Consider the following 22,979-nt stretch of genomic DNA (forward strand, 5'->3'; position numbering starts at 1 on the left):
ATTGTGAGTGGTAAAATTAGACACAATAGGGATAGCGGTAGATCCAGCCAAGTTCTCAACAATGGTAGATTGGGGACAACCTACTTCACCTATGGAGATTCAGAGTTTTCTGGGACTAACAGGATATTATCATAGATTCATTATTGAAGATAGCGGGACCACTCACTCTCTTAACTAACAAAGGGGTACGGTTCATATGGGATGAACACTGTCAGAAAGCTTTTGATGAGTTATGGAGCAAGTTGACTTCTGTACTGGTTCTGTCTACGTAACAGAGTGGGATAGAGTAACTTGTCTACACAGATGCTTCTTTGCAAGGTCTTAGGTGTGTTTTGATGCAAGAGTAATGCCCAATTTGGTATGGATCTCGTAAACTTAAGCCTCAAGAGCTTAATTATCCAACACATGATTTGGAGTTGGCAGCTGTGGTCTTTGCCTTACGCATTTGGAGGCATTATCTATTGGGAGAGTCTTTTAGATTATTTAGTAATCACAAGAGTCTGTAGTATTTGTTTACTCAGCGGAAGCTAAATATGAGACAGCGCTGATGGTTAGAGTTTGTGAAAGACTATCATTTCTCTATACAGTATCATCCAGGGAAAGCGAATATGGTGGCAGATATGCTCAGTTGCCCATCGTATAATAGCCTTTTTACATTATTAATCACTGAGTGGGATGTTTTGAAGATAGTTGATGAGTTGTCTGATGCTTTTATGGTTTATATAGTAGTTACACCTTCGATCATTCACAAGGCATTGAAGGCACAACTCACGGATCAACAGTGCATTAACAAAGTTACAGAGATAGCTTCTAGGGAGGTTCCATTTTACTATGTTGGGACTGATGGAGGCTTGAGGTATAAGGGACATTTAGTGGTACCTACTGCTGACAATTTAAAGAAGAATGTAATGACTAAAACTCATCATTCTGAGTTTTTTGTTAATCCAGGAGGAGACAAAATGTATCAGGATATGAAGCGGCAGTTTTGGTGGGTAGGTATGAAGAAGGACATTGTGATATTTGTCTTTAAGTGTAGTACTCGTCAGATGGTCAAGATTGATCATCAAAGGCCGCCAGGAGCTTTATAGCCACTGCCTATACCAGAGTGAAAATGAGAGAGCATTTCTATTAATTTTATGAAAGGATTGCCTAATTCATTTAAGGATCACAATTCAATTTGGGTCATTGTCGATAGGTTGACTAAATCAGCTCATTTCTTGCCTATTCGCACTGATTTCACTTCGGAACAGTTGGCGAGACTTTATATTACAGAGATAGTAAAGTTACATGGCATTCCGTTATCTATTATATCGGACAGGGATTCGAGCTTTGTGTTGGGATTTTGGAAGAGTTTTCAGCAGGCTTTGGGTATAGAGTTGCATATTAGCACTGTTTATCATCCTCAGACTGATGGACAGACCGAGAGGGTTAATCAGATCATGGAGGATATGTTTTGTTCTTGTATTCTTGACTTCAAGGGCCACTGGGAGGATTATTTACCACTTGTAGAGTTTCCATATAACAATAGCTTTTAGAAGACTATTGGTATGGCACCATTTAAGGCATTATACGGTCGACCATGTCGATCTCTTATTTATTAGATGGAGGTTAGAGAGAGTTTATTAAGGATACTTCTGAAAAGATCGCTCTTATTATGGATCGTATGCCCACTATCCGGAGTAGGCAGAAGAGTTATGCTAATCATCATACTCGTGCATTGGAATTTTAGGTTGGAGATCAGGTTATACTCAAAGTGTCTCTTATGAAAGGAGTAATGCGCTTTGGGAGGAAAGGAAATTTATTACTGCGGTTTGTCGGTCCATTCATGACTATGGATCAAGTTGGCGCTATAGCTTATCGGTTATCACTTCCAGATCATTTGGATCATGTGCACAATGTGTTTCATATTTCCATGTTACAGAGATTTCTGCGCAATGAGGATCGAAATCAACATATCGATGTTAGTAAGATTGAGTTGTAGTCGGATGCGACATATGTGGAGCCACCGTGTCGTATTGTCGACCGTCGGGATTAGATTCTTCACAATAAGGTTATACCTTTAGTGCGTGTTCAGTGGAGTCACCATAATGAGGCTGAGTCTACTTGGGAACGAGAGGATGTCATTTGCTTACAGTTTCCTATAATAATGGAAGAAGGTAAGAGCGAATTCTGAGAACGGAATTCCTTTTATTAGGGGGGGAGAATGTAATACCCCTAATTTTAAAAGGATAGTCTAAGTATTTAATTAATGGTTTAATTACATTTTTAATTGATTATGTGATTATTTGACTAATTGGTTACTAGTGAAATTGATTTAATTGTCTAATTGTTTATTTATTGTTTTATTTGCATATTTTGGTTAATTAAATAATGTGATTAGATGATGTGTGCTAACTGTTTAGTTGTAATTAATTGTTTAGATTAAATTTTTATTCTGTTTATTTTTATTTTAAAAGGAGTTGGGCTTGGACAATAGTAATGAACCATCCGTTTGGATCTCATGGATTATATGGATAGGAGATTTAAATGGGTACAGTTATTACCTATGGATGGTTATACATATATATATGGGTATACATGTATATAAGGTTAGTTTAATTATTAATTATTATTATATATGATTTCATGTTGTGGGATAGCAAACTTATATATACATATATACATATATATATATATATATGTTATATGTCTGCTATAATGACCCGGTCATTTTTTTTTCTTTTTTTTTTTCTGTAATTTCTTTTTTCGTCTTTTTTCCTATTTCGTCTTTTCTTAGTTATCATTTTTCCTTGCATAACCTCACTTTTTGTGGTTGGATTTGATTTCGGCCTTGCATACACCCATGATATTTAAATTCCATGATATCTATATTTTTACTTTTGTATAAAAGCATGCTAAATGTTTACTTTTCTTGTACAGGGCATGGATGCATAATTTTTGGTAATTTTCTTAAACTTTTGGGGTTTTAGTGTAATTATGTAAAGTAATTATTTTTCGTCTTAGGGACCATTTTGTAATTTAATTTGGAAGATATTTTCAAAAAGGACCTTTTTACAATTTCCAGAAAATATGACAAGTGTCACTTGTTGGCATTGGGGTGGGGAGACTTGGAAGCATAATCTCTTCACACATAGAGGGTGGAGATTCACCCATTTGTTGGCCTAGGATAGGAGCACTTGTTGGCATGGATGGTTGACAAGTGTAGGCTTAATATTAAGTCTTAGAAGTTTACTTAGGATAATGACAAATGTAGTTCTCACAATTAGTCTTGCAAGTGTGTGTGTGAGGGGTAATACAAGAGCACCTAGTGAGTGGAGAATCCCACCACATTTAACTTAGGGTTTTCACATTTTACTTCATTCATCTCTTTCCTCTCAAGAACCCTAACCTAGCCAGCATTGAAGACAAAGCTTGACTTAAAGCTTTGAGTTAATTTTTGGCCTCCTTCCACTCACCTTAGACCTTTATGCTTGGAATACTTTATCTTCCTCTCATTCTTCTCTACATAACCCTTGTTTGATTTTCCATTTTTAAGCTTGGTTGCCTTGGATTATAGAGATATAATTCTCTATTGAGGTAGGGGGTGTTCTAGTTTATTATCTAAGTGAATTAATTGCTTTTGTAGTGATATTAAGGTTGTATGCATGTCTTGTATTGAAATGAGAAAACAATGATTAATTGTAGCTTGTCTATAACCCATTTTAGACTTGATATATGGCATGGCCATGACTTTATCTTTGTTGTATCTTAATTTGGCATGATTTAAATGAGCTTTTAAATCTAGAGACTTAAGTAATTTAAATTGATTTTAATTCTACTTATTTGTACCATGCTTGTATTCCAATTTGGACTTAATATATGGCATGGCCATAACTTACTTCTTGTTATATATTAAATTAGAATCATTTAAATAACTCTTGAAATCTAGAGAAATTAACTAGTTAGTCTACTTAATTTCTACCTTATTGATCTAATGATTTAGTCATGAAATTCATGGAGCTTTATTGTGTTTTTATCACATATCATGATATGTTGCTCAACTTGTTGATTTTGGAAACTTGGGATATTATCAAGAACATGACTTGGCTAGGACTTGGTTCTAGTACGGGAGATAGAGAGCTCCCTACACTGTAGTGTTGGGATTTATATGCCCTGGCATAGCAAATTCCTGTTTGGATTAAAGTGACATATGTTCCTGAAGTTTCTGAAATATTTATGTTTTATACAATTGGTGAATTCAATGTATTATGTTTCGATTCATTGTAGAATTGATAGTGTCCATTTGATTACGAGAGATATTTATATATATGTATGTGATGGCAATCAATGCATGATATATAAATAGTAATCATAAATGGTTCATAGTCGGTAATTATAGATGGACTCATAATTAATTAAGATTTGAACAGGATCCGCGTTAGGTTGAGATATATTGCGAGAGCCGTCGTATGCAATTGCTCCCTATCACTGTCATGGCATTTGACTCTTAAGCATGAGAAAAGTATAAACTCTTTTATTAATTAACAATTACTTTGATTTGTTCGGCGGATTCTTCGAGATCCTTAGACCGACACTTTGGGTAGTTATGTAATTAATAGTTAGAGGGTTATATTTTCAATATTTACATCATTACTACTTGTATTTATTTTGTATTGATTATGGTTGATCACAAAGTAAATTCGAAGGCCTTCGTGTGTTTTTAGACAAAATGATTTATTATATATTTATTTATTTAAATTATTATTTTTGTCAAACAAATGTTTTATTGTGATCGAGCCAGAAATAATCAATGGTACCAAAATAAATATATTAATTAAGTAGTCGGATTGATGGCTTTATTTGTCCGATAACTAATTAAGAATAGAGGGGTCAAAGTGCAATATTGACTTAGAGGTTATGTATTATTTAATTGGAGTTCAATTAATTTCTTTTAGTAGAGTAAAAATTAATTTATGAATTAATTGAATTCGGTCCATGGACTGGGCCAATTATTAATTCATTGTAGCCAATAAAATAATAGGCCTAATGGATTCTCACTCATAGCCCAACTTGATATTGGAATCATATTAGATTTGAGACATATGAATTAGAGATTGAGAAGGATTTGTTGTTTCCTTTTCTTTATTTTTATGTTGCCTATAAATATACATGGTCTATGTATATTTTGGGGGTGATTTTTGGAAGAAGGAAAAAGGAAGCTATTTTCTCTCTCTAGAAAATTAGGGTTTATGTTCTCATCTAATGGAGGCTCCCACAAGCCTATTTTTCCAAGGTCATTCATGGAGGCATATGAGTGATTCCTAAAGGCAAAACAATTACCAAGAAGATGGAGATCCAAGGAGAAGGCATCTTACTAAGGATCTACAATAAGTGAGAACATTCACTTTAGAGGAAAGTTTTAAAGGTTTACTCAGACCTTTGATGTAAGTATTCAATCTGTTAATTGAATGATACATCATGTTTTATTTTTGCATAAAACTTGTCTTTATGTGATGAATCAAGATCTATGAATTAAAAATCCCTCAAAAAGTTTTTAAAACTAGCATGTTTCTAACATGTAGGGCACACTAGGGGAAGGTACCCATGGGTTAATTGCCTTAAAGTGATCCCAAGAGTACAGTTTTAATCCGGGCAATATCCAAGTATCCATTTTGGTTTGATTTCGCACTTTAATTTCCAAGTTCATAACTTTGTGAAATTGTATCTCATTGTGCTATGTTAAAAGTTCCAATGTCACTTTAATAGCAAGGATTAAATTGTTTTGAATTGCAAACTTTGTATAATTAAAGATAGGCCTATGCATACTTATTCCCTTTGAGTAAACTTGTTTACTCACCCCAAAGTTACCGAGTGTTTTTCAGGTAAAGAAGTTTTATTGTGGGATGTATAACATTCTTAGACTTGGTTGACTTCTTGGAGTATTTTTGTTTTATCAGAATATGCACTTGTTAGCATATCACGCTTCATTTTGGTTATTATGTTAAAACTTGTATTTTTAGTTCAACCTATATAATGTGCACTTAAGTGCATCTTTTGATACTCTTTGGACATGTGTGTAATTAGGCCAAGGGCCAAGCATGTTTAATTTAGCACTTGTACTCATGTGGAACCATATTTTGCTTTAAGAATGTATTTTAACAACTTTGGAGGTTGGCATGTGAGATTCTTGTAATTGATGTGTATGAGGCCATAAGCCATTGTGTTATATTCAAATATTCATATTATGCTTGTTGACATGTGCACATGCTTAATTTCCCTAAAAAAGAACCAGTTTTGACTTATGCATGTGGGTAGAATGAATTCTATATGTCCAATTGCAAATCCCCCATGTTTAGTAAAGCTTCCAGCTGGTTTTGAGGTGTTTCAATCGACCGAAACACTATTTCGGTCGACCGGTGCCTTTTTTATTTGTAAAAATGCACATTCCAATAACCAAAAACACCTTTCTAGGCCATTTCGGTCGACCGATGGCTTATTTCGGTGTACCAAAGTAACCACCCCTTAAAAACAAGACTTCAGAAAAGATTTTGTGAGTTTGGGTCATTTGAAACTCTATTTCAGTCAACCGAAATGGCCCTCATACCCCAATCTTCCAGATTTAGTTTTTGCATTGTTGTTCCGACTTTTAACGACCATAACTCCTTCATTTCTAATCCAAATGGGTTGATTCTTGAGCCTAAACTCAAGGATTTTGAGTCAGCTTTCCATTGGTACCTATGGAATTCTCGGATTCAAATCACAGTGAGAGTTATTCATATTTTAGTGAGATGATATTAGTTTTCGCTTAAACAGGGAATGGGCGTTTTGTAGGATTCTTGTCCAAAGTTCTTATAACACTTGAAATGTTGTGAAATGATAAGATTAGGTTGCATTCACCTTGTTTGACTTATTTAGAGTCAATTTTCTTCATTTATTTGTGAATTGACCATTTTGTCCTTAATTGACGGATTTAGCCCGTTTTGACTCTCATTTCCTCTTTTGCTCTCTTTAACTTCCGTGACTTCATGGAGGGGCACATTAGTGCCTTAAGGATGACTTCTATCTCTAGAGACCTTAGTTTATCTTTCACTTTCGCATTTAGGTTCCATTATCGGGTCAACTTTCGGGTCATCACTGACGTACCGGGTTGAATAAAAACTCGGGTCACGACAAGTGGTATCAGAGGTCCTAGGTTCGAAAACCTTAGGATGATGGGTTTTGGGTGCATATCATGCTTTTGTTGATTTGATTTGATATGTTTATATGCTACATGTTAACATGTTTTGGTATTATAACCTGTTTACGTGCTTAGTTTGATAACACGTCTATGTGCTTACATGCTTAAGTACCTAGAAGTTCTAGTATCTATTTTAACATGTTATATATACTTATCTACTTTAGCATGACCATATGTTACATACATTGACTTACTTCTTGCATCGTGCATTCATAGTGTGAGTTTAATTCGGTCATAATAACTTGTGTTATTGTTGACCTCTTTCAGTTCGTGCGTTTAGCATCATGGTTTTAACTCGCGGAGAGTCTTCTCCTCACGACAGAACGGATGAGCAGGTTGAGGACACTGGGCTCACACGGGGTCTAAGGAGGCCTAGGGTTCAACCTCGTGGCGTGGATCTTAATCCACCACGAGCGCCGACTTATGAGGAGCAGATCGCACAGGGAGTGGCTCTGGGAATGTCAGAGTCCATTTAGCAGATGTTTCGTCAGCACATTGCAGGGATGCAGATTCTGGTACCGGCACCAGTTGCTAATGAGGCATAGGACTATTTCATGAAGTTATAGTGGGTTAAGATCGACCAGTTTGCAGGGATTATGGATCCGCTTGCTTTAGAGGCATGGCTTGATCTCATGGTACGCAAGCTCGATAGCATGGTAGTACCTACAGACCGATTGAAGATCTCCTTGAAAACTTTTATGTTTATGGGAGATGCCGATATCTGGTGGAGGTCTATGACCAATATCCACGATGTGGAGGTGGTGACGTGGGAGGAGTTCAGGACCTTGTTCTTCGATCGCTTCTTTCTGAGGGCTATGAGACAGGATTTGAGAGTACAGTTCATAGGTCTCTATCAGGGCATGATGAGCGTTATTAAGTATGAGACACGTTTTACTTCTTTTTCCCGCTATGCACCGGAGATGGTAGCTATCGATGAGCTTAGGGTAAAAAAGTTTCAGGATGGGTTACATCTTGATATTAGACCACGGATTTCAGTATTAGATTTAAGGACCTACGAGGAGGTGGTCCAGAGGGTAATGATGGTTGAGGCAGAGGACTGAGACCAGCACAGGATCAAGGGTTCGTATAAGCAGCCATGTGGAAAGGCTCCATCAGTATCTGTTGGGGGTCAGTGGAAAAAGGCTAAAGCCGGGGACAGTTCACATACTCAGGGACAGTCACAGCAGGCTCGGTTTGCATCTGTAGTTCCAGTATCTTCAGGGTCAGCCCGAGGAGTGATTTGTCACTATTGTCAGCAGCTGGGGCATATCAAGCCTCGTTGCCCACAGCTTCAGCCACTGACCAGTCAAACACAGGCTAGTAAGCCTACAGCTTTGATGAAGGGTTTCTAGGAACTTGTAACTACTGCAAGTAGCCCGGTCATATGAGGAAAGATTGCCTTCATCCACGGAGTAGGGCACAGAGTGACACAGGTTTACAGGCCACACCGGCACAGTCAGCAGTTGTGCAGATAAGTTTCAGGCTGCCTCGAGCACCACAGCCAGTTGCACCAGTCAGTTCATATCCTGGTAGGAACCCTACACCTACTGCTTTCGGACACCAGTCAGCTCAACAGGGTAGTTCACAGCAGTCGGCGACTTACGGACGAGCTTACGCACTACCATAGGCCGATACCTCCATAGGGACTTCTACAGTTTAAGGTATCTTTTCAGCTTTCAGTTCTTGGGCTAGAGTTCTTGTTGACACAGGCGTATCACATTCATTCATTTATACTTTATTTGCACATTCTTTAGGTCTAGAGGTCACGCAGCGGGATGGTTTCCTTTGTGTTAACACACCAGTTGGGGTCTAGTGTTTTTAGACTGTGTTTGTTGCGGTTGCGATATCGAGATAGCTGAACGGATATTAGAGTTTGATTTTGCTGTTTTAGACATGACGGGTTTCGACGTCATTCTTGGGATGGACTGGTTGTCTTTCTTTCGTGCCACGATCGATTGTTTCTGTGGGCGAGTGTTTATTTGCACTCTGACGGGAGATTGTTTTTACTTTGTGGGAGATCAGAGCGATTCCCACTCGATGATAATTTTTAGTATCAGTGACTGGAGTCACCACAGGTCCTATTTGGCTGCCTGTTAGCTGACGAGGATAGCAGTTTTGGTCGTATTTATCCAGCAGTTGTTGTGGAGTTTCTGGATGTTTTTCCAGAGGAGTTGATAGAACTTCCTCCTCTTCGGGAAGTTATCTTTGCCATCAATGTCATTCCCGGTACTGCACCTATCTCTATGGCATCGTACCATATGGCACCGGCAGAGCTTGATGAGCTTAAAGCTCAATTGGATGATTTGAAAGCTAAGGGCTTTATACATCCTAGTGCTTCACCTTGGGGAGCACCGGTTCTTTTTATGAAGACTAATGATGGGTCTTTGAGACTTTGCATCGATTATCGCAAGATGAACCACGTCGCAATCAAGAACAGGTATCCCTTGCCTAGGATTGATGACTTGTTTGATCAGTTAAAGGGAGGCACTTGTTTTTCGAAGATTGATTTGAGATCGGGTTATTATTAGTTAAGGGTTAAAGATGAGGATAAATCCAAGACCGCTTTCCGCACATGGTATGGCCGTTATGAGTTTCTGGTGATACCATTTGGTTTAACCAATGCTCCAATAGCTTTTATAGACTTGATTAACTGTGTATTCAGTGACCATCTTGATCATTTCGTTGTGGTCTTTGTTGACGACATTCTCGTATACTCAGTTTCGGTAGAGGAGTATGAGTATCATTTGAGGACAGTGTTACAAATCCTTAGGGATAATAAGTTGTACCCCAAGTTCAAGAAATGCGAATTTTGGCTATCAGAAGTGAAGTTCCTTAGACATGTTGTGTCAAAGGGTGGTGTTGTAGTGGATCCGTTGAAGATTGGGTCAATGATGGATTGGGAGTGTCCGAAGACAGTGTTTGAGATTTGGAGTTTTCTTGGCCTAGCTGACTATTACTGGAGATTTGTTTGGGATTTCTCTCGTTTAGCGGCACCTATGACTCGACTTACCCTCAAGGGGGTCAAGTTCGTATGGAACGAGGCATGTGAGGTTGCTTTTCAGGAGTTGAAAGTTAGGTTGACATCGGCTCCAGTTTTGATCATTCCTGAATGTGGTTTGGGTTATGTAATCTTCTGTGATGCTTCGCGGAAAGGTTTGGGTTGTGTTTTGATGCAGACAGAGCGGGTAGTTGCTTATGGGTCTCAACAGTTGAAGACTCACGAGTTAAACTATCTGACACATGATTTGGAGTTGGCAACAGTTATCTTTGCCCTGAAAGGGTGGAGACACCATTTGTACAGGGAGAAGTTTGAGGTTTTCTCTGATCAAAAGAGTCTCAAGTATCTTTTCTCTCAGAAGGATTTGAACTTGAGACAGCACAGATGGGTCGAGTTCATGGAGGACTACGACTTTGAGTTACAGTACCATCCAGGTAAGGCCAATGTAGTGGCCGATGCATTGAGTAGGAAGTCACGGGGGACTCTTGCTAGCATTTCCATTCACAGATAGAAAATGCTAGAAGAACTTGCAGATCTTGGTTTACAGTCTTATAAGGATGTTTCACCGGCTATTTTATTTAGCCTTATGGCTCAACCCGCACTTGTCAGTAGAATTGTTGAGGCTCAGTTAGAGGATGGAGAGATGAATGCCATCTATGTTTGGATTTCAGACGGCGAGAATGTAGATGGTTGGACCTTATATTCAGACGGTGGTCTCAGGTATAGGGGGATGATGTTTGTTCCTTTGTCTTGTCGTGAAGACGTCCTTCGGGATTTTCACCACTCTCGGCTCGCAGTTCATCCTAGTGGTACAAAGATGTATCACAATCAATGACGATAGTTTTGGTGGCAGGGCATGAAACGGGATATTTCACAGTTTGTGGCTCGATGCCTTACTTGCAAGTGAAGGCAGAGCATCAGCGACTGGCAGGATTATTGCAACCATTACCAGTAGCTGAGTGAAAATGGGAGCACATCACTATGGATTTCGTAATAGGGCTTCTGAGGTCTCAAACAGGGAATGATATTGTTTGGGTTATAGCTGATAGGTTGACTAAGATGGCTCACTTCTTGCCGATGACAGACAGTACAGAGAGACTGAGTGGACTGTATGTGAGGCAAATTGTCAGGCTTCACTGGGTTCTTGTATCTATTGTTTCAGATAGGGATACACGGTTTACGTTTTACTTTTGGCAGAGTTTTCAGGAGGCTCTTGATACGGGGCTTCACTTCAGCACAACATTCCATCCTCAGACTGATGGTCAGTTGGAGCGCACTATTCAGATATTAGAGGATATGCTACGGGCTTGTATCTTGGATTTCAGAGGTAGTTAGGAGGATTACTTACCTTTGGTTGAGTTTGCCTACACCAACAGTTACCAGACCATTATTGGCATGGCACCTTTTGAGGCGTTGTATGGCAGACCTTGCAGAGCTCCAGTTTGTTGGACCGAGGTCGGTGATACTGTTGCCTTGGGTCCCGACATTGTCATTAACACTAATGAGAAAATTAAGTTGATTCGCCAGCGGTTGGCTACCATACAGAGCAGTCAGAAGAGTTATGCTGACAAGAGGAGACGATCCTTGTCTTTTAAGGTAGGAGACCATGTCTTTCTTAAGATTTCTCCGTGCAAGGGACTTCCGAGATTTCGACAGATGGGCAAGTTGTCTCCTAGGTTCATTGGACCATTTGAGATATTGGAGCACGTCGGTGAAGTTGTTTATCATTTGGCGTTGCCGCCAGACCTGGATAGAGTTTACGACGTCTTTCATGTTTCTATGCTAAGGAAGTACGAGCCGGATCCATCACATATTTTACGATAGACAGATGTTGTTTTTGATAAGGATGTGACCTACGAGGAAGGTCCAGTCCAGGTTCTTGATTCACGGGAACAGGTCTTGCGGACCAAGATCATTCCATTGGTTAAGGTCTTACGGAGATACCACGGCATTGAGAAGGCTACCTGGGAGCTCGAACAGGAGGTTCGCTCTCGGTATCCCCATTTATTCTTTCTTTCAGGTACGATTCAATTTTAGGGACGAAATCCTTTTAAGGAGGGTAGGTTATAATGACCCGGTCATTTTCATTCTTTTCTTTTTTTTTCGGTAAATTCTTTTTTTGTCTTTTTCCCTATTTCGTCTTTTTATCGTTTATCATTTTTCCTTGTATAACCTCACTTTTTGTGCTCGGATTTGATTCTGGCCATGCATACATCCATGATATTTAAATTCCATGATATCTACATTTTTACTTTTGTATAAAAGCAAGCTAGATGTTTACTTTTCTTAAAAAGGGCATGGATGCAAAATTTTTGGTAATTTTCTTAAACTTTTGGGGTTTTAGTGTAATTATGCAAAGTAATTATTTTTCATCTTAGGGACCATTTTGCAATTTAATTTGGAAGATATTTTTAAAAGGACCTTTTTGCAATTTTCAAAAAATGTGACAAGTGTCATATTCTCATGGTGCCACTTGTTGGCATTGGGGTGGGAAGACTTGGAAGCATAATCTCTTAACACATGGAGGGTGGAGATTCACCTATTTGTTGGCCTAGGATAGGAGCACTAGTTGGCATAGATGGTTGACAAGTGTAGGCTCAATATTAAGTCTTGGAAGTTTACTTTAGATGATGACAAGTGTAGGTCTCACAATTAGTCTTGCAAGTGTGTGTGTGTGAGGTAGTGCAAGAGCACATAGTGAGTGGAAAATCCCACCACATTTCACTTAGGGTTTTCACATTTTACTTTATTCATCTATTTCCTCTCAAGAACCCTAATCTAGCCACCATTGAAGACAAAGTTTAACTTAAAGCTTTGACTTCATTTTTGGCCTCTTTCCACTCACCTTAGACCTTTAAGCTTGGGAAACTTTATCTTCCTCTCACTTTCCTCTACATAACCCTTGTTTGATTTTCCATTTTTAAGCTTGGTTGCCTTGGATTATAGAGATACAATTCTCTATTAAGGTAGGGGGTGTTCTAGTTTATTATCTAAGTGAATTAATTGCTTTTATAGTGATATTAAGGTTGTATGCATGTCTTGTATTGAAATGAAAAATTAATGATTAATTGTAGCTTGTTTATAACCCACTTTAGACTTGATATATGGCATGGCCATGACTTGATCTTTGTTGTATCTTAATTTGGCATGATTTAATTGAGCTTTTAAATTTAGAGACTTAAGGAATGTAAATTGATTTTAATTCTACTTATTTGTACCATAATTGTATTCCAATTTGGACTTGATATATGGCATGGCTATAACTTACTTCTTGTTATATATTAAATTGGAATTATTTGAACAACTCTTGAAATCTAGAGAAATTAACTAGTTAGTCTACTTAATTTCTACATTATTGATTTAATGATTTAGTCATGAAATTCATGGAGCTTTATTGTGATTTTATCATATATCATGATATGTTGCTCAACTTGTTGACTTTGGAAACTTGGGATATTATCAAGAACATGACTTGGCTAGGACTTGGTTCTAGTACGGGAGATGGAGAGCTCCCTACACTGTAGTGTGCATTAGGGGAAGGTACCCATGGGTTAATAGCCCTAAAGTGATCCCAAGAGTACAGTTTGAATCCGGGCAATATCCAAGTATCCCCTTTGGTTTGATTTCACACTTTAATTTCCAAGTTGATAACTTTGTGAAATTGCATCTCATTGTGCTATATTGAAAGTTCCAATGTCACTTTAATAACATGTATTAAATTGTATTGAATTGCAAACTTTGAATAATTAAAGATAAGCCTATACATGCTCATTCCCTATGAGTAAACTTGTTTACTCATCCCGAAGTTACCGGGTGTTTTTTAGGTAAAGAAGCTTTATTGTAGGATGCACAAAACTCTTAGACATGCTTGACTTCTTGGAGTATTTTTGTTTTATCAAAATATGCACTTGTTACCATATCACGCTTCATTTTGGTTATTATGTTAAAACTTGTATTTTTAGTTCAACCTATGTAATGTGCACTTAAGTGCACCTTTTGATACTCTTTGGACATGTGTGTAATAAGGCCAAGGGCCAAGTATGTTTAATTTAGCACTTGTACTCATGTGGAACCATATTTTGCTTTAAGAATGTATTTTAACCAACTTTGGAGGTTAGCATGTGAGATTCTTGTAATTGATGTGTATGCAGCCATGAGCCATTGTTTTATATTCAAATATTCATATTATGCTTGTTGACATGTGCACATGCTTAATTTCCCTTTAAAAGAACCAGTTTTGACCTATGCATGTGGGTAGAATGAATTCTATAGGTCTAATTGCAAATCTCCCATGTTTAGTAAAGCTTCCAGCAGGTTTCAAGGTGTTTCGGTTGACCAAAACACCATTTCGGTCGACCGGTGCCTTTTTGATTTGTAAAAATGCACATTCCAGTAGCCAAAAACACCTTTCAGGGCCATTTCGGTCAACCAATAATTAACTAATATTAATGAAACTAACTTACAGACTTATAGACTAATATATGGAAGATAATTTCAACAGAATATAATGAAAATAACTTACAAACTGATATATTACTGGTAGATTGTTGTATACAGCATATTGGAGATGTAATACAACGAAGTTAGAAAATATCAATTTTACAAATGAAGACTAATAATATGAAAACTGATGCCTGAGTTCTCTCTCAATGAAGCCTACTTATCCGATGGAATGGCTTCTCTCTTTATAGTTGGGTTCCTGCACTGTTGGAGGACTGTTGGAGACATCTTTCCAGAATCTGCGGTGTAACTTTTAGCTTTGAAATATGCTTCTGGCTTTTCTGACTGAGGTTTACTGTAGATGTTACTGTTCCTGTCCTTTTATGCTGACAGCGATGGCACTGTAGATGAATAGTGTTTTGTCGGGTGACTGTAGAAATAGTGATCTGCCGACAGTACTATAGCAAATAGTAACTTTGACTAAATAGTGATTTTGACTTTTTCTGGCCTAGAATTCAAATGGATTCTGGGCATCCTGAATATCATAATAAGGATCTTGTGGGTGACTTGACTCAGCAGTAGAGGAAGCATCATCTGCTTCTTCTTTATCTTAGGATAGTTCTTGGATGCGATCAGTCAGTGTGGTTGCCATCCTTTTGAGTTCCTCAATTTCTGACTTGGGAGTATGCTTTCAAGACTTGGTAGATGTAATAGTGTTTGTAGGAAAATACTGTTTTTGTTGAATGGCTTGTTTTGGTGGTGGAGTGACTTGTCTTGAGATTTGCTTTGGGTTATTATCTTCAACATACCCAATAATTTTGTCAATTTTGAAAATATCCCACTATTTAACATAGTGGTGACGAATGAGCATGTTGTCCTGGATATCGTATTGCCATTTGAATATCCATGGGACCTTATACTTGCAGTAAAATAACAAGAGGATTGGGAATTATGAACTGTGTTTGTTAACTTTATGAATTATGTGGAAGTATTTGACTCGATCTGTAATGGAAAGTGGTAAGATTTCTGGAATGGCGCCATAATGAGACCACCAATGCAAAAACTAGGTAGAGAGTTGACTTTTGAAATGACTACCAAAATTGAGAAACTAGGAATGAGTATATGACTCATTTTGGTATGGGAATATGGAGGACCAGGCTGATACATAATCATAATACGTAAACTGAATATTATGATTAGGCAGTGGTTGGAGTAAGTAGGGATGACTGCCCCATTCTTCCATGGAGACAATTCGTCGGATATATAGGGAGTGGTAAATGACTTTAGAAGAATTATTGCGATCAGAAGTTTTCTTAATGGTGATGGACTCTGTATGGTATAAAATATCTTTGTAAAACCCAAGAGTTTTATGAGGATGATTTGGTGGGGCATAGTGAAGGTTACTTGGAAAATAAAAGCGAGCTAATTCTATAGAGTCCTTAATGTGACTAAGGTGTGGCTCAATGTGGAATAGAACAACAGTTGCTTTTTCATAATATGGACTTGATGGCTTTCTAGTAGTTGATTTTTGGACTTGGGACTGGGTTTGAACTTGTGTTTGGACTTGGAAGGGGTCTGGTGCTGGATTGACCAAAGCTGACTTAAAGGTTGATTGGGAGGCAAGTGGTTGGAACCGGTTGACTACTGTTAGGGCAGTAGAGGATTGTGACTGTGATCGGGTAACTGAAGCTTTGTTTGAGCAAATATCAAAGGGTTTAACTGGTTGAGGCCTCTGGGGAGGCTGCTGGTCTGCCATCAGATTTCTGCAAGAGTTCTCTGGTGAGAAAATTTGGAATGGAATTGTTACTGCCTTTAATATATTCTATATCAAAATCAAATATACTTAATATGGCTTGCCATGGGGCAAAAATCTGTTTAGAAGCAATATTTTCAACATTTTTTTCTAAAACATATTTTGCACTTTGACAATCAACTCGGACTAAAAACTTTTGATTTAAAAAATCATCTTGAAATTTATTAATACATAAAACAATAGATAAAATTTCTTTTTTAATAGTACTGTAATTACTTTGTGCTTTTGTCCAAACACCGTAATGGAACAGAACCAATTATTCAGGTGCATTTGGACTGACCCGCTGTTTGAGGATGCCACAATAACCAATGTCTGAGGCATCAGTTTCAATGATTTTGAAAGAAACATTAGTTGGAATGCCAAGATAAGGCAATGACTTGACATATTGTTTTAAAGATTTGACTATACTAGTATGAACAAAAGTCCATGGAGGAGGATTACTTTGAAGACGATCAAAGAGTGGTTTACGTTGCTTACGAAGATCTTTGTAGAAGTCAGCAATGTAATTGAGAGATCCTAAGAACCTCTGAAGTTGTGACTTATCAAGAATTTCATCAGGGAACTTATCGGCAAACTGGATTAATCGGTCAATAGCATGGATTTGGCCTTGATGAATGTGATAACCTAAAAAGCGGATTTTGGTTTGGAATAATTTGATTTTTGAAGTAGAGACTATAAGAGCATTGTTTTGGATGACAGTAAGAAACGTTTTTAAATGTTTCCAGTGTTCATCAATTGACTTTGAAAAGAGGAGAATGTCATCAATATAAACAATGGAAAAATGACTATAAGGATTAAAAATATCATTCATGATATTTTGAAATTCACTGGGGGCATTTTTTAATCCAAAGGGCATGACTTTCCACTCATAATGACCAAAGGGAGTGGTGAAAGCAGTTTTATACCTATCCTTTTTTCTCAAACGAATTTGCCAAAATCCTGACTTCATATCAAATTTAGAGAAAATGATTGCCTGACTTAGGCGGCTAATAAGGTCCTTCTTATTGGGAATAGGATACCTGATCCATTTTAAAACCTTATTAAGGGGTTTGTAGTTTATAACTAGACGAGGAACTTTTCTCTCTATTTCATAATTTTTCTGAACATAGAAAGCTGGGCATGACCGGGTGACTTGCTACTTTTTCGAATGATCTTTTTATGTAAAAGATCAGAAATTTCTTTTTTGCAAAATTCCATAACTTCAGGACTCATTTGGATTGGTCTTACCTTAGTGGGAATGTGTTTTCTCCTAAAGCTTTTAACGTAAGGTAACCTAATCGAATGTCATTTTCTATGCCAAAAGGCAGTTGGAAGATCAGAACAAACTTGGTTTTTAATTTGTCGTTCGAAATCATAAATTTTTTGTTGAAGCACTAGATCAGCTAACTGATCATCAATGCGTTTTTAATTAACTTCTTCTTTTAAAAATTCTAACTATTGAGTTTTACTTTAAAGTAGGTTTACAGATTTGGAAATAGAGGAATCAATTACTGATTTTAATTCTTTCCTAGAGGGGGGGGGGGGGGCTTAGGAATTTAAACTGGACTTCTTGTCCAAAAGGACGAGTGACTAATCCTTCATTATTAGTAGTGAATGGATAAAGGAGGTAGATAAATGGAACTCCTATGATTAACTTATCAGTCATACTTTTTACCAAAACAAAGGATGTCTTGAAACATACATTGTTTTGACAAATATGAGCTTTAGATAACTTATATTTTATATCCATTTTACTTCCATTAGTTGAGCTTAGCCTTTCAGAGGTTTTCTCATAGTATTTGGTTGGTATGAGACCTTCCTGAATGCAATTAAGATCAGCTCCCGTATCAATTAAAGCAATAACTTCAAGTTTGAAATCTTTATTGATGATAAGGGTAACTTTAGCATACCATTTCTAGAATGATATGTGATTTAAAGTTTGGAGTTTTTGAGAGGGTTCTGAATGTTCAGAGCCTTCTTCATCAGATGATTCTTTTCCTTTGAAGGAAAATGCAGGGTTTGTGTTTAACTCCTTGATATCATTTTTATGACTTGGTTTTCTATCTTGAGATTTTTAATTTCGGTTTTGATTATGTTAATTTTTGCCTGAAGGTCCTGAATGGTGACTTCTTTAGGCTAGTTATTAAACCTTTCTAATGTTTTATATAGGCTAAAATTGGGTTTACTAACCATTGGGGGTTCAGTTTCTGAGTTACCCAATAATACCTTAAGTTTTTTAAGATATAAGGTTTTTAACTCAGGGTCATCTACTTTGCTGATTAAATCAATAAGTAGATGCTCTTGTTCATTAGTTTTTGTGAGAACATTAAGTGACTTATTGGGATTACAGCAACTATCTTTACATCCTAATGTAATGTTAGGAGAACTAGTAGAATTATCAGATGATTGGGATGAAGAACTGACTTCTGGGTCACTATTACTATCATCAGTGTCTCTTAACTGGAGTATTTGGTAGATAGAGTCTTTAATTTCATTAGAAATGTGTAACTGATTGATCTTCTTTTTCATATAACAGTCTTTCGCAAAGTGACCTAGTCGACCACATTTGTAACATTTAATTTTGCTAACATCTTTTGTATTTTTGTTTTCTTTTTGTCTAGAAGTGTTTTTACGGAATTTCTTTTTAGGTCAAGACTTTTCTTTAGAATAGTATTCATTTTTGGGGAATACTGATTTTCTATTCTTGTAATTCCTACGATAACCTTTGTAGGTTTTCTTGTAGGGCTTGGATTTTTATTTTGAAGGAGCCATAGGAGGAAGACCATACTATTCACAGAAGGTTCCTATTTCATATTTAGCTCATTTCCTATCATCTTGTAACTGGTTACTGATTTTCATGTCAATACACATCCTTAATCCTTCTTTTTGGATTAAGCTAATGATATTGCCATAAGTGAGGTTATCATAATCAATGTTACCTGTGGCTTTACTGAGAGTATCTCTAATTTTGTAGGCAATGAGATTTGGTAGGCCATTACTGAATTTTTTTTTCCAAAATGGTTTATTACTATCATCTCTAAGCATGACTCTGGAAAGGAATACATCCTTGTACCGCCTAAAATCACTTATGGTTGGACAATTAAGGTTGGTAAGCTGGTCATGTATTCTGGAAGTGATGTTACTTGGAGTACCTATGCAGTGTTCAACTATGGTATAGACTAGTGTGTTAACTTCATCAGGAATACCACGTCCTATGGTTTCATCAAAGATAGGAAGGCCGTTGTTGTCTCTTTGGACAACATTTTTTATCTTGTCATGAGAATCTTTAGTGAAATGCTTTTCCCACCATGATTTTAACATTCTTGAAAATCCCGAAGTAAGTAAATCAACTATTTCCGGTTGACTAAGGTTATGTGAAGTAACATAATTGTTAGCTACCATGGATATATGACTGAGTTTATTGAGAATTTCCTGTTCAGATAAACCATCTATATTCCATTCATAAAGTTTATCTAAAGAAACGGAGAATTGATTTTGGATATTTCATTCTTCATATTAGAGATCAGGAGGCGTCGGTCTTGGGTACCAATTTTTGGTAAGACTAGTGGGGTTGACGCGTTTATTAGTTAAATGATTCAGTGCCAGGTTGGAGAAAACATTCTCAATCTTCTGGATGTCAGAGGGGTAACTAGAATTATCAGAGGAGAAACTATCAGAATTGTCAGTATTATTGATTACAGTGATAATTTTTTCATCTTTGACTTGGGATTTACCTTTTTCAAGGGTTTTGAGGATGGTTTCAATTGGAGGATAACAGAAAGATCTGGCAAGGCTGCTGGAAGACCTTTTCTGTGTGTAGGCATAGAAATAATGGGTGTTTCTATGGAAGAAGTAGTAGGAGTTTTTACTAGAAGATTGGGAGGTTGGGCTAATGAGAGCTCAATTTTATCTAATTGGGTGCCAAGAGTGTGTAAAAACTAGTTAGTGAAGTTATTTTGTTCAATTATTTTTCTTGCATCAGCATCAGCATCAGCTGTGGTACTGACTTTTAAGGGAGAGGCAGTGATTTTAGCTCCCATGTGATCAAGAATCACATTTTCCAGCGGAGGATGGGAAGAGCAGATTGTTATTGTATAAGAGGTTTTCCAATTAACTTTGGTTAGGACATTGACTTTGTTATGACAGTTTTCTAGATAATCAAAAAATTTGATTTCTAGCTGGTGTTCTATCATGAATGTTTGCCAATGACGGAGAATCTTATTTTGTTATGTTTTAGTATGGGTTTTGCGAAAAGATTTTTGCTTTTCTTTGTTACTTGGGGATGAGTAATCATCATGTAATTTTAAAATATTATACTTAAAAGGTTTACTAATAGTATTTAACTGAGGGTTCAATACATTAAGGTTTGCAATAAAATCAGAAGGTGTAGGAGAGGTAGGTGTAGACCTAGATTTGTTAGATTGGGGAATAACATAACAAGGGTGAGTAACTTGTTCTTCTATTTGAATACCTTTTAACTTAGTATTTTTTGGCTAGGGATGAAAACAAGAATTTTTTCTATCTAGAGGAGGAACTTCACTTTCCTTGTCTAATACACTACCATCGGGTCTTTCAAAGGGAGTAGAAGGACGTGAGCGAGTTAGAAGACGTTGTTCATCAAAGCTTATTCTAACTGTTCCGTCAAGAAATTCCTGCACTCTATTAAGATTACTAATATCATTATTTATTTTGACTGGGTGATTCTCATTCTCAAGAGTCCATTCATTGGGTAGTGAAAAATCTTTCCAAGCAATATTTTTCTTTATTTGAATATTAGCGTCAGGGGTACTGCTCTTAATTAGTAGGGTATGACCTTTTATATCTTTCTTAATGGCTTTGACATTAAGATTAGTTTTCCTTGTTTTATAATAAATCCTATAGATCAAACCTAAAGGTTATGATCCTGGAAGCATAGGATAACCTGATGTTTTAACATTAAGGGTTAAGGCTTTCAATAGATGAGGGTCACTTCAACTAAGAGTCAGATCTAGGTAACAATTAAAATGAACTGGGCCGTTATTCAACTATTCCTAGGAGACTAGTTTCATAGTCAATAAACCTAGCATCACGGAGGGCTAGAAACACAAAGGCATTAAGTCATGTATTGGTAAATGGTTTGATTGCTACGGTCGACTGATGGCTTGTTTTGGTCTACCGAAGTAACCACCCCTTAAAAACAAGACTTCAGAAAAGTTTTTGTGAGTTTCGGTGATCCGAAATAGCCTTCATATCCAAGTCTTCCAGATTTAGTTTCAGCACTGTTGTTTCGACTTCAAACGACTATAACTCCTTTATTTCTAATCCAAATAGGGTGATTCTTGAGCCTAAACTCAAGCATTTTGAGTCATATTTCCAACGGTAACTATGCAATTCTTTGATTCAAATCATAGTGAGAGTTATTCATATTTTAATGAGATAGTGTCAATTTTTGCTTAAACCGGGAAAGGGCGTTTTATGGGATTCTCGTCCAAAGTTCTTAGAACCACTTGAAATGTTGTGAAATGATAAGATTAGGTTGTATTCACCTTGTTTGACTTATTTAGAGTCAATTTTATTCATTTATTTGTGAATTGACCATTTAGCCCTTAATTGACGGATTTAGCCCGTTTTGACTCTCATTTCCTCTTTTGCTCTCTTTAACTTCCGTGACTTCATGAAGGGGCACATTAGTGCCTTAGGGATGACTTCTATCTCTATAGACCTTAGTTTATCTTTCACTTTTGCATTTAGGATCCGTTACTGGGTCAACTTTCGGGTCATCACTGACGTACCGGGTTGAATAAAAACTCGGGTCACGATATCTACCAAGGCTTGAAAACCCTATTCACGTACACATAGAAGTTGAGAGATATACAGAGAGGTTTGAGAGAAAATTGAGAGAACAAGTTAGGGTTTTGGCCATATAGATTGAAGGTCAGACTAAAGAGGAAAGAAGAAGGTTTACTTGTGGGTTGAACCAGGAGCAACAGAGGAGTTTAATGGCAATTAAGGAATCGTCGAAATAATCAAAGAAGACGATTTAAGGTTTCAAACTGAAACCTAAGGTAAGTTCTTTCTCTTACTCTTTCCCCTAGACTTGTGTTTTGCACATGCCTAAGTAATCTCCAGGATTTAATCGGATATTAAAATTGGTCTTGTATGCATGCTAATTCAGAATTAAAACAACATTATGTGATTTTATTTGAAATTGATTGATCTTGATTTTTGTTGCACGAATATGTGTTTTAATTGATATTAATGATGCATACTGGATTTATATAAATTATGGGGATGTTTTGGGATATAGTTCAGACCCCCTAAGAACCTTAATAGTGGAGGATAGAGGGATTAGAACTCGTTGGAGATGAAAAAGATGGAGAATAACAGGAGTGGAGGCGGTTTGGAGTTTTGACGTGATTTGGGTTCTGTTTGGCTATTTGGAGTATTTCTAAGTTGTTTAAATTGCTATGAATTTTTTGAATAACTGTTATAGACATGTAAAAATACTTGGAAGCATGATTTACATTAATATTGGTCGGTTGATGAATGTCTAC

The sequence above is a fragment of the Cornus florida genome, unplaced genomic scaffold (genome assembly GCF_030987335.1).
Source record: "Cornus florida cultivar Cherokee Brave unplaced genomic scaffold, ASM3098733v1 CherokeeBrave_3.0.0_Hap2_Chr01, whole genome shotgun sequence".
Classification (NCBI taxonomy): Eukaryota; Viridiplantae; Streptophyta; class Magnoliopsida; order Cornales; family Cornaceae; genus Cornus; species Cornus florida.